Raw genomic sequence first — 17135 nt, 5'->3', positions numbered from 1 at the left:
CGTCGCCGCATTTCCAGCCTTGAAAAGACTTAAAAAATCGCCAGGCTTACTTCAGCATTTTATTAAAAATAAAAATAATAATAATAATAAAGGGAGAAATGTGGGATCCACATATAAATCAAGTATAAAAATCAAACGAATATTCATATTTGACCTGATTGTTTATAGTTCATAATGCGTGATCAAAACCGAAAGTTTCTGTGATGACTGCCCTTGCACTGTTCACCATGTAAGAACTTATTCACTATGTAAGAATTTGTTCACCATGTAAGACCTTGTTTGTTATACTTTAGAAGATTGGAGACTGTTGAGAATTAGGCTTGGGGTTGATTAATGATTGTGCATTGAGTCCCCTATACAGAATTTTATTGTTGTTAACAACCATTTGATCAATAAATATAAGATATGCCCTCTCAAAAGAAAAAAAAAATCGCCAGGCTTTCCACTGTCACCCAAAGGTGTGCCCTACTCACTAACAAACTTCTTTTTAACGCAGCTCAAGATCAGTGTTGCTTTAAGCAAATCTTAACATTTATCAGCTCTAAATTTAACACCCACCCATCGACCCTCGCCCGTTTGACAAACTATGCCATTAAATAATGCTTGATAAATTTACATAATAATTCTAGTTTTTAAGTGACTGATAAGAGACTTAAAAGCTTATTACAACTGAAAAAAAAATCTGTCCTTTCCATTACAGCACCGCTGTTGGTGTGGTTTATCTAAAGCAAACCTAATCACAGATTGTATCACCTTACAGTTCAAATAAAACCCTCCAGTGACTACCTCTGGAGCTCGCTTCTGGCCTTGCTAAACTCCCCAGCATCAACCCTCTGCCAACATCTCCCTTCCCCTCCATACACACGCACAAGCAAACACGAGTTTCTCACATCCATAACTTGTTCATTCTATCTTTCTCTGTTTGAAGTATCTTGCACTGTATCACCTGGGTAATTTAACATTTCAGCTCAGGCTTTACTCACTGATGAAGCCTCCCTCCCCACTTCCCAGGCTGAGTTATGGCCACTTTCTGGTTTGTACAGTGCCAGGGTTATGTGTGTGTGTTTGTTTCAAGCAGTTTTATTGACAGATAATTCACATACCATATAATTCAACAGTCTAAATTGTACAATTTAATTGTTTTTAGTATATTCACAGAGTTGTGCAACCATTACCACAATATATCTGTTATTCCCACCAATCTTGAGTTTTTTGTGAGCAGAAATCATATGTCTTTTTTCATTTGTAACCTCAACACATACTTCAGTACCTGGCACATAGGAGATTTTCAATAAATGTTGAGTAAATGAATACATGCATGCATTAATTAGTGACTCATTAGAATGGCAAGTCTGAAAAATTAACTTACTTCCATGAAGCTGCCCACAGGTAGTTGCACTGAATCAAAATAGGAATTTCCCAGTTACTTTATTTCATATCTATGTACTGTACCCATCTACATGAAGAATAAGATTTTTAATTTATTGCCTTGTCTCTTGTTAGCACCTAAGCAGTTACTTTAAAGTTTCCATACCCACTTTTTTTTCCAAAAAAATTCAAAGCACTTGAATCTACCTTTGTAAGTTTTCTCCCTTTCTCTCTCCTCTCCTTTGCCCCCTTCTTTTTTAACAAATATATGAGTGCCTACCATGTGTCAAGCAGTGTGCTCAGCTGTGTATAGATAAGGTAAACAAAACCAACACAGCCATTGCTGTCATACTTAAACGAATTTCATTTGAAGGTAAATGCAAGACTTGGAGCAAGTTCACCAAACCCATTTCAGAGAAAAACAAATGCCCAGATCAGAGGTGCAGGTCCTTACATTCTATTTCCCTTTGCTGGGGTCACTTGGTGCCCATCTGTGTACTTCTTTATTTCTCCTATTTATAACACGAGAATTTACACATCCAATATCATGACTCAGAATAACGTAGTATGCTTCTAGTACTAGCCTTGTTAAAGCAAAGTCCTGTAGATGTACACCTTAGCTACTTGCCCACCTTGAACACAAGAATTTGATGCAATAGTCAGATGGGGTCCAAGGCCAGTTATCTATATAGTATATAACGATACTTAAAAGAGTTAATTTACCGTTAGACTTACATAAACTACAAAAATCCATATTCTGAAATGGGAACTCCAAGCCTCTGAATATTAAATACATTCTGAGGTTTGCACTGAAGACAGTCAGTGGAACTTTCAGTTGGGCAGAAGTGCTCTGGAGCCAAACTTTCTGGGTTTGAATCACAGTATCCCACTCACCAGCTCTCTGACCTAGGGCAAGATACTATAGGTTTCCTGACCTGTGATATGAGGCTAATAATGAGATAATTCACTGAGGTACTTACCACAGTACCCTGCACAGATTAAACATTCATTAAATGTTACGTGTTGTCATTAGTAAGGAACCAGTGAGAGCTCTTCACCAGAGAAGCAAAATGAATTAGCTGTTCAAGCACCCCTCCTTTCAGTATCTGCTCATTTCCAAATATGATACATGCTGCTCTTGTCCTTACATGTGCTAGGTTGTCATCTTCTTTATGTCAGAACTTTTATTACTGTTTGCAAAAAGTCTTTAGACTGTGTTCATGCACATCCTCAAAGTTCACTTTAAATGCAACTTTTCCCAGTTGATTTCTAGGAAAGTTTATATGTTCCAGGAGTCTTGGCAACATGCCAGCTGCCTGCCTGCTTGGCTAACTTCCCTGGGAAAAGCTGCTATTTTCCTAGCCTTGTAGTTCTTTGGATCTGTGTTCTTTGCCTTCCTCAGTCATCTTCCAGTTGAACTGGAAACTCTTTTGCAAGAAGTGTCACTTCCCATTTGCAAGTTAAAATGGATTCTCTTATTGGACAAAAAAAAACGGAACTCCATGACATTTCCTGCTTCTGTAGTGTGCATCAGAAGCACCCAGAAGGCTTATGGAAGCTCAGATTGCTGGGCTCCAACCCCCAGGGTTTCTGATCCAGTAGACCAGGGCTGGATTGGTCTGCATTTAGATTAGGTTCTCAGGTGATGCTGATATACTGGTCCAGAGACCACTTTAAACACTGCTCCTTATGTAACATTATGAAACATTGCATCCGTGCTTACCATTAATTGGGAGGAGTTGTTTTGTTTAATAATTTTATGCTCCATATAATATAAGCAATAGAAACATGAATTTCCCCATGTGGTATGTCTCTAGGACCAGAATCTACCCACTCTTATCTTCCTCTCTGTAGAAACTATTATTCCACAAAATTGGGTTTTAGCTGGAAAACTGTCCAACCGTCAGCTAGGAGAATTTACAGTGTCTGCCTATCTGAATTTTAAGTATTACCAACTCCTAGCTTCCCTTCCCTCCTTGTGCTTACTTCAGACTCAGATTATTTTTTCATAAAGAAATGACTCTCTGGAATAATGATTTCCAGGTCATAAGGTTGAAAGTTTGGTGGGGAATTAGAATTCATTTTGTCTTGCCTTCCATATATTGGAACTTCTCTGTCCATCAACCCCTGGGAGACTATTTTGATTCCAGATTGAATTAGGAAACTTAGAACTGTCCAGTGAGATGCTGGTAGAAGTTTAACAACTGGCTTTCCAGTACAAAAAGAACTAATCTGTAGTATTTGCCAATCTCCATGGTGTAAATATTCCCACAATAGCTGATTTCAACCTACCAAACATAAAATCAAGCAACTCACAAAATTCTCACAATTTAGTACTTGGTTCTCATGTGGCTCCAGCACACTACAGGAAGTTTCCTAGTAAAAAGCCTTTGGCAATTTAGAAGGCCTAAAACAAACCAATTCATCCTAGAGCCACACTTCTCAAACTTTAATGTGAATACAATCACCTAGGAATCTTATTAAAATGTAAATTCTAATTTAGTGGTCTGGGGTGAGGCCAGACTTTCTGATTTCTAACAGGCTCCTAACTGATATTGATGATGTTGGTCCATGGATCACACTTTGAACATCAAGGACCTACAACACATCTTAGAATAAAATTATTATTTCTATCATGAATCTCAAACCAGAACCTTTTGAATAGGTTCTCTTTTCCTAATACACAGAATAAATTTAAATGGATTCCTAGGTATTAAATTTCTGGGTATAAACTCCATGACCTCTGTCTTTCAGTAAAGATACTGGAAATACTGATTACTTCCTGCCCACCCACATCTGCTTCTAGTGGAAACTTCCCCCTCCCACATAAATAAAGTTTCTCAGACCCAACTATTTGGAACAGTAGAGGCCGTCTGACCTAAGGTAAGTCCATCCATACTATACCCAGTGATCTGGCTTGAAAAGAAAAGCTGACCCAATCATTTTTCTCATAAGACTGGAGTTGGGAAAATGAAAGACTGAAACATTTCGGTGGGGTAACTCAAGCAGTCATGTCATGGAGTAGATTCACGGCTAAAGATTTGAAAAGCAAGCTGAAATTATTAATGAGCAGAAATGGTCCATGAGTTACAGTTACATGAAGCCAGTCAGTTTCAAGAATAGAATGGAGGGAGGATGTCAAGAAAAGTAGAGATATCATGAAGAAGAAAGAGATCTTCCTCTGAGAGGAAAATAGCAAATGCTGCCTCAGTTCCTGTTAACTTTTATGTCAAATCTGCTGGATCACTGTGCTTCTCCCTGCATTCTTGTGAGATTCCTGCCTATCACTCAGATCCCTACAGTAACTCCTGTTTTCCAGAGCTAGCACCAGTGAATTTCTGTATCTTCTAAACAAACAAGCAAAAACCTAAATAAAATCATGGAACTCTAGTTACTCTAGTCACACTGCATGAATTGACAGCTCTTTACCAGCATTAGTAGCAAAGCCTTAATCATGGAACCTCAAGGTTTTATAACTTTTGGTGGTCTTCTATCTACCTGATATATAAACCCTCTCTATAATTTTCTGCTTAAATTTCTGGTGACAAAGTCTTGAATATTCTATAAAGGAGCTCATTCCACTTTTGGACAACTCGAATTGTTAAAATTGTTCCCTATCTTAAATTAAGGCTGTAAATCATCTTCCCTGTAACTTGGACCTAATTGAGCCCTTTGGGTTAATTCCATTTCCACATGGCAAATCCACATTCCTGGTATTTGATAACAGCTACCATGCCTCTGAATTCTTCTCACTTAGCTGAGTATATCCACATCCTTACCCACCGTAGTTCCTCCCTTCAATGGCATGGTGATGAGAACTCCTCATCTTCCTAGGAGCCTTCCCAAGGATACACTCTCAATTGCCTATGTCTGTCTTACAATGTAATCCCAAAATTGAACAAAACACTCCAGAGTAGAAAGAAGCATTGCTCCTGGAAATACTAATGGAACCTAAAATCATAGCAACTACTTTTGCAGTTCTACAGGCTCAGGCTTCTCTTAGTCCTTTGTCATTCCCTGGCTTTTCCCAATACTTCTGTGCTTATGATGAAAAGTGTACAGAACTATCACAGATTTTGAACAAAACCAAAAGATAAAGTTCTTTTTGATAAACTTCTTGCTTTAAAATCTCTATATTCTAAAAGAGCTCTGTCAAATGCAAACATAATGCAAGTCACACATGTATTTTTAAGTTTTCTAGTAGCCATATTAAAAAAGTAAAAAGAAACAAAATTCATTTTAGTAACTTACTTTATTCAATGTAATGTTGTATCACTTCACCTTGTAATATAAAATAATGAGATAGTTTACATTCTTTTTTAATACTAACTCTGGGAAATTTGAGGTGTATTTTACACTAAGAGTACATCACAACTAGACCTAACTATATTTCAAACGCTCAGTAGCCACATGTGGCTACCAGATTGGATAGCACAATTTTAGAATAGAAATAATAATGTTTATTGAACACTTACTCTGTGCCAGGCACTTTTCTAAGGGGTTTACATATTTTAACTGTTTAGATCTTCACAACAACCTATGAGATAGGTACTCTGATTTTTCTCATTTTAAGATGAAGGAATGGAGGCACTGAGAACTAATTTGCCCTATTGACAAGTAGCTGAGTTGGGATTTGAACCCAGGATGCCTGCGTCCAGAGACTATGTTCTTAACTACTATTTCTTAACACACATATTTCATGCTGGACACCATGTTAAGCAGTTTACATATAGTATCTTGCTTAATTCCCACTTTAAAGATAAGGAAACTGAGGCTCCAAAAGAGTGACTTGCCCAGGGTCATGGGCTAGTGGTAGAGCCTAATTTCAGAGCAAGTCTTTGACCACTGCACCCTTCTCCTGCTTCACTGGCATCTTGACACTCTGGTGTTTATACATACATACAACCATGACTCCATATTTTTGATGCCGATGTTTTAAATTAGAAAATGGTCAGATACTATCAGAATGTGTAGGAGAAAATAAAAACATGTAAGCACATATACATTCTTTTTTTTTTTGCTCTTCAGAGCCAAGCACATAAATCACTAGCACCAACAAAACACTAATTAGAGCTAATTTATCTCCAAGGCAGGCAGAGGTAAAACCTGCTTGAAATATTTATCTAAAATATGGGAATGCATTTTTTAAACATTTTATAGATCTGAGAAAAGCAACAATACCAACAAAGCAATTCTCAGGAAGAGGTTTCATTTTTTAAGAGAATAAGCACAACTCAGAGGAGGAGGATGCAAGTAATTGAAAGGATGTGACTCTCTTCCTCCCTGTTGTACTGTGTGGCTTTACTGTTTTGTAGACTTAGAAGTGAACTTGACATTTTGTTGTTGTGCTTCTTTCAGGTCCTGTTTTTCTTTCAGATTATTAGGTCCAACTAAGGCTGAGTTCCTTGCCAAGCTCCATCCAGCCTTAGGGCTTAAAAAGGGCTCTGTCTCTAGATGTCTCCTTTTTACTCTTTCAGGAAATGAGCCCAAGGTTTTCAGGGCATCTTAGGAATTATTTTTCAGTCACTTTTATCTGAAAAATATTAAGTCCAGTTATTCCAATATTCACCCATGTAGGCAGCATCTCATCTGTGTCTACATAATTTTATTCCATCTAACAAATTTTCTATTGTTGCTACTGGGTGAGCGTTTCTCCTCTTCAACTGGTTATCAAGTGGTAGAGGTAGAAGGCATTGATGTTAGAGGAGATGAGGGGCAGTGATGGGAAGAAAAAAGACTCAGAGCAGAGGTGCCGTTAACAGTAAGGAAGCCAGAGGTTCAGGTCATACTTTCCTGGCATGGCCACAACCCTCACAACTAAGCCCCCACTCAGGCCTCAGTTTTTCCATTTGAAAACAGGGATGACAACATTGTTGTGCTGCAGGATTCTCCACTGCAGTTCCTCGCCTTCAGTAACATGTTATTAATTTGTGCTGACCAGCTGTGGATAATTGTTAAGGGTTAATTTTTAATGGATAAATAAAAGACACTTTTCTGGCTCCTCTGGGAAAGGTGACAGAATTCTATCCCAAGCCAAAAAAAAAATCAAAGGGATATGCAGGGGTCCAAGGAAAGTGAGTAAGTAGTATCTCAATCCCTCCAGAAAAATTAATTATATTTAGAAAAATTAATAGATTTCTCCAAACATTGAAGGAAAATAATAATGGTTGGGCCTAGAAATAAGGATAGAAGGGTTACTACAAAAGATTGATTTTTGATCTGCAGTAACCTAGGTTCTAAACTATGTACTGGTAAGTGCTTATTTTTCCTTAGTTCATATCATCTTAACTGGTGTAACACATGTAATTCTTCAAAAAAACACAAGAAATCTATTGCTGTCCAGCACTCTCTCTAGAAGGAGGGCTACAGAAGTTTAGGGAGAGTAAAGTGCCCTGATGGCAGAGGCCCTGATACATTAGGGCCTGCCTTCCATGGCTGATAGTGCGAATGGGGATTTTTGCAGTGTTGCCACAATTCAACATTTACCCTGTGCACAGACCACATTCAAGGAAGTAGTGGCTGTGTAACAGGAGCGCTCCACTTAACCCAAGCTGCATGCACCCTGAGATTCAGAAGACCTGCAGGGTGTCTTTTCACGGCTCTGAGGAGTGTTCATTCTGATGGAGGTGAGCGCGAAGGGCACAGTACCAGTGTGAAAGGGAAGCTACTGGTGAGAGTGTGTCCCAGGGCCTTGCTTCTGCCTTGCACTTTCCAGTGATGAGTATCAGACCTTGAAAAGAAATATGTAAAAGAGGCATTTCTCTGAAACCTTTTAGGGCCCTGTGAGCACAGGACTTCTCGTTTATAGGAACCAGGTAACAGAGAACACGAGAGAAAGTCTCAGTCACAACGAGCTGCAGTCCATGGCACACCTGAGACAGCAATGACTTCAGTGGTTTGGGGACCCTTCTTACAGACAGAACGCAGCCAAAAGCAGCAGGAGAGGACAGAAAGGGCTGATGCCATGCAGTAGAAAATGTGTTTGGGGATACTCAGTGAGATGCTCCCATGGCTCTGGAGTACTTTAAGGTGAAGTGTGAGAGCCAATAATTATTGCAGGGCTACTAAAGGCAGAGAAACATCGAGACTCTAGTTAACAGTTGGTCTAGAAAACACCAGCTACATGCAGAGAGCCACCTGAGAGTAATTCAAGCAAGTATGCTCATGTTTCTTACAAAAATGTTGTCCAATCATGAATTTTGTTAGGTCTCATCCAATGTTTAATTTTTCTAGATTTTCTTTGGTCAAGATTAGCATGTTTTCTTCCTTGCACGTTTTTATAAAATATCTAATTCAATGTTGCAGATTAAAATATGACACCCTGTACCCTATATCTTTACTTACTATTAATTGATTTCATATGAAATCCTTGTTTAATTTGTGAAATCGTAACAGGTTACCTATGGCTACTTACCTTATCCTTTATTCCATGAGAATTAGGTATCTTTAAGTCTACAAGAAGATATTTTCACAATTCCTTGCAAAATTAGAATAAATTATATTCACTGACTGAACTTCCTGTGTCATTTATGTTGCCTCTTCAAAATAATTTAGGTTAGAAAGAAACTGTTTTTACAAAACTGTTCTGTCTTTATCATATTGCCATAAACCCACCTGCTACAAAAGTGCTTCATTATCTTAACTAATTTTTTCCTAACAGATTTTATTTCTCCTTTCTATTATCTAATATATTACTGGTAATTTCCTATTTTAAAAGAACACTGTGCCTGTTATAGTCCATTTGTCATCAACCATATCCATTCTTTACACTTGTCCACCCTGGCTAGGTGCACCTTTGGAGAATGACCCTTTTAAACTGTAGCACCCAGGCCCTCTTGCCCGCTGGCTTCTCATTGGGTTTGGCAGAGGCAAGCCCCAGCAAGAGACAGAATGCAGGAAGAAAGAGCAGCCAGGTTATTGCCCTGATTCCTCTGTCTGGCTGTGGTCTTGCAAGAGGCTGCAATTCTTGAAGGCCACTTCTTCTTCCAGGCTCACCTCTCCCATTGCCCTAGCTCTCACCTAGTTCTAACAACACCACGTCTCCCCTTGTTCCTTCAGGCCCAGGTTGGTTTAGCTCCTGCCCTTAAAAGTCCCTGTCAATTTCAGCATTACTTGTTGGGGCCCTTAACCCTGCCCACACCTCTGTAAATAGACCCCCTTTCAAAATCTCTTCAATTAAACTCTGAATTTGCCATCTGTTTCTTGCTGAGGCTCTAATACAAATGCCAACCTGGTCAATAGGTTGCTAGATCAGACTTTAACTGAAGGGGTGAAACAAAAAAAAAGAATGACATATGTTGAAAAAATTTTAACACAGGGCTAATAAGAATAATATCCTTGGTTTGAAGGAAATGCAGGCATGTTTCTTACAAAATGCTGTCCAATCATGAATTTTGTTAGGTCCATTCACAAAGGATGTCCTTATTGTTGACTAGTTTTTCACTCTGTCCTGAGGTCTGTGTTTTACTGTAAGAACACACCCTTCATCTTACTTCCAATGACAATGCTACACCAGTCTTTGCTGAAACCCCTTTTGTACAGAAAAGGGATGACCTCTGCCCATGATTTACAACCTTTCCAACACAATACATATCCTATGTTTGGAGTTCTTCAATCAAGAAAAATGCCCTGAAGACTCCCATAAGAGAGTTCTTTATATCCATTAGCATCTGCAAGGTCAATAGAATGGTTCTCTAGGACATAGGTACTAGAGTCCAGTCCTCTAACTTTCCCCTCTAATGTGAGTTGCAAGAAGGACTCTTTGTTCTTTCAATTGTCTTGCAGGTAACTATTAGATCACACACACACACACACACACACACACACACACACACACACACACACACATCTCCTAAGGAGAAATAAGCTCTCTCAGAGAGAGTATGCTTTATTAATACAGTATTTAATATTTTAAAAATTAAACTGACAATGAATTAAGCTAAGATTCTAAATTTCTACCTTCTTTTGAAAGTCATCAACAGCCTGAGTATATGGGGCACATTTTTCTGCATGGCCAGGACACGTGGGACCTGAGTAGGCCCTGCACTTTTTAGATGGGTCATCAGACTCCCGTGGACCACAATCATCACCACTCTGTACAGCCTCTCTAAGCATCACTCATTCTCAGTGTCTGCCTCCACCCTGCAGACATTTGAGTTCCTTCCTCCAATCCCACTCAGTTTCAAATTTTGTCCTCTCCAATCTCTCAGAATAAGAAATAGGCCTATTGCTGAAGAATAAACTTCTTAATGGTTGTTCCATTAGTAAAAACACTAAGCCAAAGCTTTGAAATTACTACTTGTAAAGGCCTGACTTACAATTCTTAGGTAAGGTCCATTTGCCTTCCATATTTTAAGCAATTCACCTAATAGTCTTTCCATCTGAACATTACATGCTTGATAATTATTTATATAACTTGCTACTTTTTGTAAGTGGGTGGATGTTTTGTATCCTGGTGTTGTTTTTCTATTTTGTATACTCTTGAGCACATTAGAAATTCTTAGTCAAAGTGGTTTAAGTGAATGAACCACCTTTTAGTAAGTTAGTCTGAGTTCACTCAATCATGTTTTTTAAATGAATGAATCATTAAAAGTTTTTTCATTGAATCCTGTAGCATGTTCAAGTTAAGTTTCATATGCTACAGAATATAATACAGTGCTGAGACTTTTTATGATCCCCAGTCCAGAACTCTTCTCTGAAGCCTGTCCTCTACCACCCCAACCCATTATTTAAACTTGACCTCCTGCATTACATATGGAAATATATTGGAACACTTTACCTAATTTATTAAATTGGTATTATATTGAGGTTGTAATGCTCTAAATGGAATCCCCCATTGCTGAGAAAACTTTATACTTATTTTACAAGGGCTAAAACTATTAAGATTAATCTGTTCACTGGGCATCTTGCAGTGCCCATTTAAATGTTGCCGTGGTCTAGTCATTGCTGCCTTAAAAATAAGGATAAAGAAGAGAAGTTCTTCTTGCCTTTGTAGTATATACCCTATTAATCAACTTCTGTGTAATCAATTAACCAAATTAGTTTAACCTTTCCAAGTACCTCTGTAAACATATTGACTGATTTTTACAGCACCCTGAAAACTTGGCTAGTAATTATTATTGTAGTCTGCCCACTACTGCTCCCAGTAGTAGAGTTTTCTGCTTCAGTTCATGGTTCTCCCAAATCTGTTAATGTTTGTTGATGAAATATATACACAAGAAAGAAAAAAAGGTTTTTTTTTAATATGTAAAAACTAATTGGAGTGCTTGGAAAGACTTGATCAAGGCAAGCTGCTAAAAACCATTGATGCTAAATTTGGGGTAACAAGGTAACTAAAAATATGGAAAAAAGAATAAAAATCTAGAAGGCACATCCTTCAGATTGTGCCACACATTCTTGTTCCACTTTGATACAAATATCTATGTCACTCTTACTATGTGTTACACAAATGTTCTACATAATTAACATGTATTAATTCATTTTATTCTCTTTTGACGTAGATATTATTATTACTGTCATTCTATAGATAAGGAAACTAAAGCCCAGAGAGGTTAGGTAAGATGCTCTAGATGGTAGAGCCCACTTTTTTTATTAAGGTGTCATTGATATACAATCTTAGGATGGTTTCACATAAAATGCTACAGTGGTTTCAGCATTCACCCATATTATCAAGTCCTCACCCTCTCTATTGCGGTTACTGTCTATCAGCGCAGTAAGATGTTATAGAGTCATTAATTGTCTTCTTCATGCTGTATTGCCTTCCCTGTGACCTGCCTATATTGTGATTGCAAATTGTAATGCCCCTTAATCCCCTTCTCCCTCACCACCCACCCTCCCCAGCTCCTCCCTTTTGGTAACCACTAGTCCCTTCTCAGTGTCTATGAGTCTGCTGCAATTTTGTTCCTTCAGTTTTACTTTGTTTTTATACTCTACAAATGAGTAAAGTCATTTGGTATTTGTCTTTCTCTGCCTGGCTTATTTCACTGAGCATAATACTCTCTAGCTCCACCCATGTTGTTGCAAATGGCAGGGTTTCATTTCTTTTTATGGTTGAATAATATTCCATTGTGTATATGTACATCTTCTTTATCCATCCATCTGTTGATGGACACTTAGGTTACTTCCATATCTTGGCTATTATAAATAGTGCAGGCATAAACATAGGAGTGTATATGTCTTTTTGAATCAGGGATCTTGTTTTCTTCACATAAATTCCTAGGAGTGGAATTCCTGGGTCAAATGGTATTTCTATTTTTAGTTGTTTGAGGAACTGCTTTACACAATGGTTGAACCAATTTACATTTCCACCAACAGTGTAGGAGGGTTCCTCTTTCTCCACATCCTTGCCAACATTTGTTGTTGTTTGTCTTTTCAATGGTGGCCATCCTAACTAGTATGAGGTGATATCTCATTGTGGTTTTAATTTGCATTTCTCTGATGATTAATGATGTGGAGCATCTTTTCATGTGTCTGTTGGCCATCCATACTGTAAAGCCCACTTTTAAACCTAAGGAGTCTGTGTTCTAGCTGGAAACACTGGATGTCATAGGCAATGCATTATATGTGTGTTATATGGGAAAAATAAAAAACAATTCAGAACAACAATCATATCCATATTCAAAGAAGAGTTTAACAAATAATTGAGTTCTATATATTTTAAATGAAAAAAAATGTTAAGGTATGATTAACTAACCACCCACTGGTTCTAACTGCATTAGATAAGAAATTTTCTTCTATCAAAAGAAGTAAAACATTGAGTCACATGATGAAGAAGACAATTTAGGGGATACAAACAAATGTTATTAACCCTTCATGAAGTGGACAGTCTTATTTCAGAGAACTATAAAATGGGGTGGAAGGCAGGAAACTTTCATAGTATAAAGTATGAAGAACAAGGAAGAGAATGGAAAATATCTGATTGTCTGGAGCCACATAGTGAACCTTGTGTAAAATAAAGAAAAGCTGCCCAGTGTACAAGGGACCACCAAAAGATTCCTAAGCCTAAGTATTGAAAGCTTCATCAACTCTGGAAGTCTCAAAATGGCCACCCTTGAAAACTTAAATTCTCTAACTCTGCAATACCATCTGTTAATTAAAACCAAGTTAAAAGCTAAACAAAGTATGCATCACCACACCTGTTCTTCTTTGTCATCAGGATTCCTGCTCAAGGACACAAGACAAGTAAAAACTTGCCTTCCCCTTAATGCCCTTTGGTGCCAAGATGTATGTGGACCCGAACCCTCCTTTTAGATTGCATGTTTTATGTAAAGGGAGTGTACCCACTTTGAAATTATGTCTTTCCCACCTGTCTCTCCAAGGATATAAAAACTTTTAATAGGTAGGTCACAGGGAAGGCAGTATAGCACAGAGTAGACAAGTAGTGACTCTATAGCATCTTACTATGCTGATGGACAGTGACTGTAATGGGGTATGTGGTGGGGACTTGATAATGGGAGGAATCTAGTAACCACAATGTTGCTCATGTAATTGTGTATTAACGATACCAAAAAAAAAAAAAAAGAAAGAAAGACACAAGCCCAACACAGTATCACTTCTGCTAAAGCCAAGTCATCAAACCAGGGCTTAATACCTAACCTGACTGCTGTTTCACCTTCCCCCGGAAGTATAGACAGAAAATTTCTGGTCAGCATTATCCATAAGATAATGTTACATGTGTCCTCTCCACCCCCAAAGGAATCTATCTAATAAGACCATTTTGTCCCTAGATGAAGATGACCTCACCCAAAATCTTTTTTTTTTCTGTTTATGACTTCCTTGTGCTGTCTTTAAAAACTTCTTCCTTTCTGCTGCCCTTCAGAGCTTCTCTCTATTTGCTAGAGGGGATACTGTCTGATTCATGAACTGCCTTATAAAACCAGTTAGATCTTCAAATTTACTTGGATGAATTTTGTTTTTTAACATTTTGTTCTGTGAAAGATATATTAATAGAATGAGAAGGCAAGCCACAGACTGGGAGAAAATATTTGCAAGCCATCTATCTGAGAAAAGATGTATCCAAAAATATGTAAAGAAATCAACTATTGTTAATAATGTTAAAATGGATATTTTTGTCCTAAAATTTTTGTTAAGTTTTGACCTTTAAAAAAATAGAGTTCTAGAAGGACAATTACTAGGCCAGAGACAATGAACTGTTTAAAGCATTCATCTGTTTTTTTATTGAAATACTGTTAATATACAATATTGTATTGATTTTAGGTATACAGGATGGTGAATTGACAATTATATACATCATTAAATGCTCACCATGATAAATTAGTTACTGCCTGCCACCAAAGATATTATAATATTATTGACTGTATTCCCTATGCTGTACATATATCTTATTTTATAGTAAGAAGCTTGTACCTCTTTATCTCCTTCACCTATTTTGCAGATCTCCCTACCCCCCTAAAGCATGCATATTACCTTTAAAAAGTGGTAATATCTTATTATTTGTGGCAAAATTAATTGTTTTATTAAATGCAAATGATGTAGAGGAAATAAAGAACAAGGAACATTTAAAAGGAAATAAAGATACATAAACACATAATTGAATAAAAACAGGACAAGGATTTGGAAACTAAAGAAATAACAATAACTAGCCTATATATAATGTTATTATATGCTGGCACTCTTCTAGGCACTTCAAATATGTAAACTCACTTTATTCTAAACAACCCTATACAGTGAGTACTATTATATTATGCCCATTTTATAGATAAGGAGATTGAGGCATAAAGTGGTTTTTAAAAACTTGCCCAAAGTCACAGAGATAGTAAATAAAGAGGTGACATTTGAATATAAGTTTTGGGTCCAGTCTTCACCCTCAACTATTATACTATATACTGTCATTGAAAGTAACAAATATTCCTCAAATCTTTTTGGTACAGAAGGCATTGAATATGATGTAACAAGAAAAATAAGAGTTTTGCTCTCAAGAAATTCTTAAAGTTACTGGAGAAACCTGCAGTTAAATCACTTTAGAAACAAGTAAGTGAGATGACTTAGCCCAGGTAGGGAAAATCTCAGGTCTCAAATGAAAGTTGAGATTTCGTGAGTGGCTTGAAGAATGTGTAGGTGTGGAAACTGAAAAAGATGTAAAATGTAAAAAACACTCAAAGGAGGTTGAATTTTAAGTAAATTAGACATCAAAATTGGTATTTAGTTACTGATCATTAAATAAATAAGCTTTGGATAAACTGGCTTCAGGCTACTTTATTTTAGTTAACCAGTTAGGTGCCCTTTTTTTTTTTTGCTTGTTTAGAAGAGTTGGTTTTGTAGGAAAACCCTATTGAGCAACAATTATGAAAACAAGTGAGAGTCTGAGGATCCTGATATGGATATAAGGTGATGCCCTAAGGCTGTGGGTCAGAAAAGCCAGAGAGATTTGTTAAAACACACAATAGGTCCCACCACCCACTTTCTAACTGACTAGGTCTAAGTTGTGACCCGAGAACTTATATTTCTAACAAGTTTCCAGGTGATGAGGGGATGCTGATGTGCCTGTAGGGGACCACACTAGAAACCACTGCCCTGATGGAACCATGAGTGAATGGGGAAGGAGTGGGGTGTTTGCAAGTTTGCGAGGTCTTCACAGCTGAGTTTGTAATGGAAGGAGTTTATAATGGAAGGCCAAAGATCTAGGGGGTCCTAGGGTGGGGGCTGGCATTTACAAAAGCAGGGAATGTCAGAGAAGGTTCTGGGAGCACAAATGGGTTAGGATGTTTGAAAATTAGGAAAGATGTGTGGGAGACCCAGCCAAAAAAGCAGCCCTTGGCCATTACATTAAAGAGTTTGATTTATCACTGAAGTCTTTAATAAAGACAGGGAGAAACAGTAATCATTTCATCACAATGTTTGACACCCATAGAAGTTAGTGCTATCTCTCACATTCCTTAAAAAATGAGAAAAATAGAACTTAGTAATGCAACAGTACTAAAAGTGATTATTTCTAAATGATCTTTTCCAGACAAAAGTCTGGAAGTGGGCAGCCTCTTTGGTACAGAGGAACTTCTATTAAACGTTTTATATTAGAAAAGTAAGACAAATTTATTTAATGCTGTAACAATATTTAAATAAAAGCATTTCAGTTTTTTTTCTTCATTTCAGCTAGTAGCTAACTACCTGGGAGGGAATATAGTTGAGTTTTCTAGGCAGATTTTGGCACTTAATTAATGCATGAGTCCAAGAGGTAGCAATATTCATTACTTAGATTTACTTTCAGTAAATCAAATCACTGTTCTGTATAATATTATCCAACAGGATTTGTTCCACAGTAAGAACTAAAAGAACATTGTAAATGGATATTAATAATATGTCAAGTATATTTAAATTTTAATGGGAATTAAAGTCAGCACAATAATTATTTACATTTATTGGCGATTATACTGACATGTCACAATGGTCAGTATTTCAGAGAGGCAGATAAAACTGTTACTGGCTGAGGTCATTCTCCTCAGTCCTTGTCCCTGCTGCAACAAAGAATGGAAAGGCAGAGAAAAATAGCAAAGCAGAGTGAAAGTTTTATTTGAATACACTCCAAAGGAGGAGCCAGCCAGAGCCAAGGTAGACAACGGCCTCATCCATATTGCATTCTGGCTAAGAGGTGCCTCTTTGATTCACAAGGTGGGGCTATTTGATTGCCGGTCCACCTGTAGTGTCACCCTTCTCATTGCACGTGTCCTTTCTGAGTATGAGGTGTGTTTTGGGCAGCCCTTAGTTTTGTTCAATTGTGCTCATGCTGGCATCAGGTTGGGACTGGTTTGGCC

Source organism: Manis pentadactyla, chromosome 5 (assembly GCF_030020395.1).
Source record: "Manis pentadactyla isolate mManPen7 chromosome 5, mManPen7.hap1, whole genome shotgun sequence".
In the NCBI taxonomy this organism is placed as follows: Eukaryota; Metazoa; Chordata; class Mammalia; order Pholidota; family Manidae; genus Manis; species Manis pentadactyla.
This window is presented reverse-complemented; position numbering follows the sequence as displayed.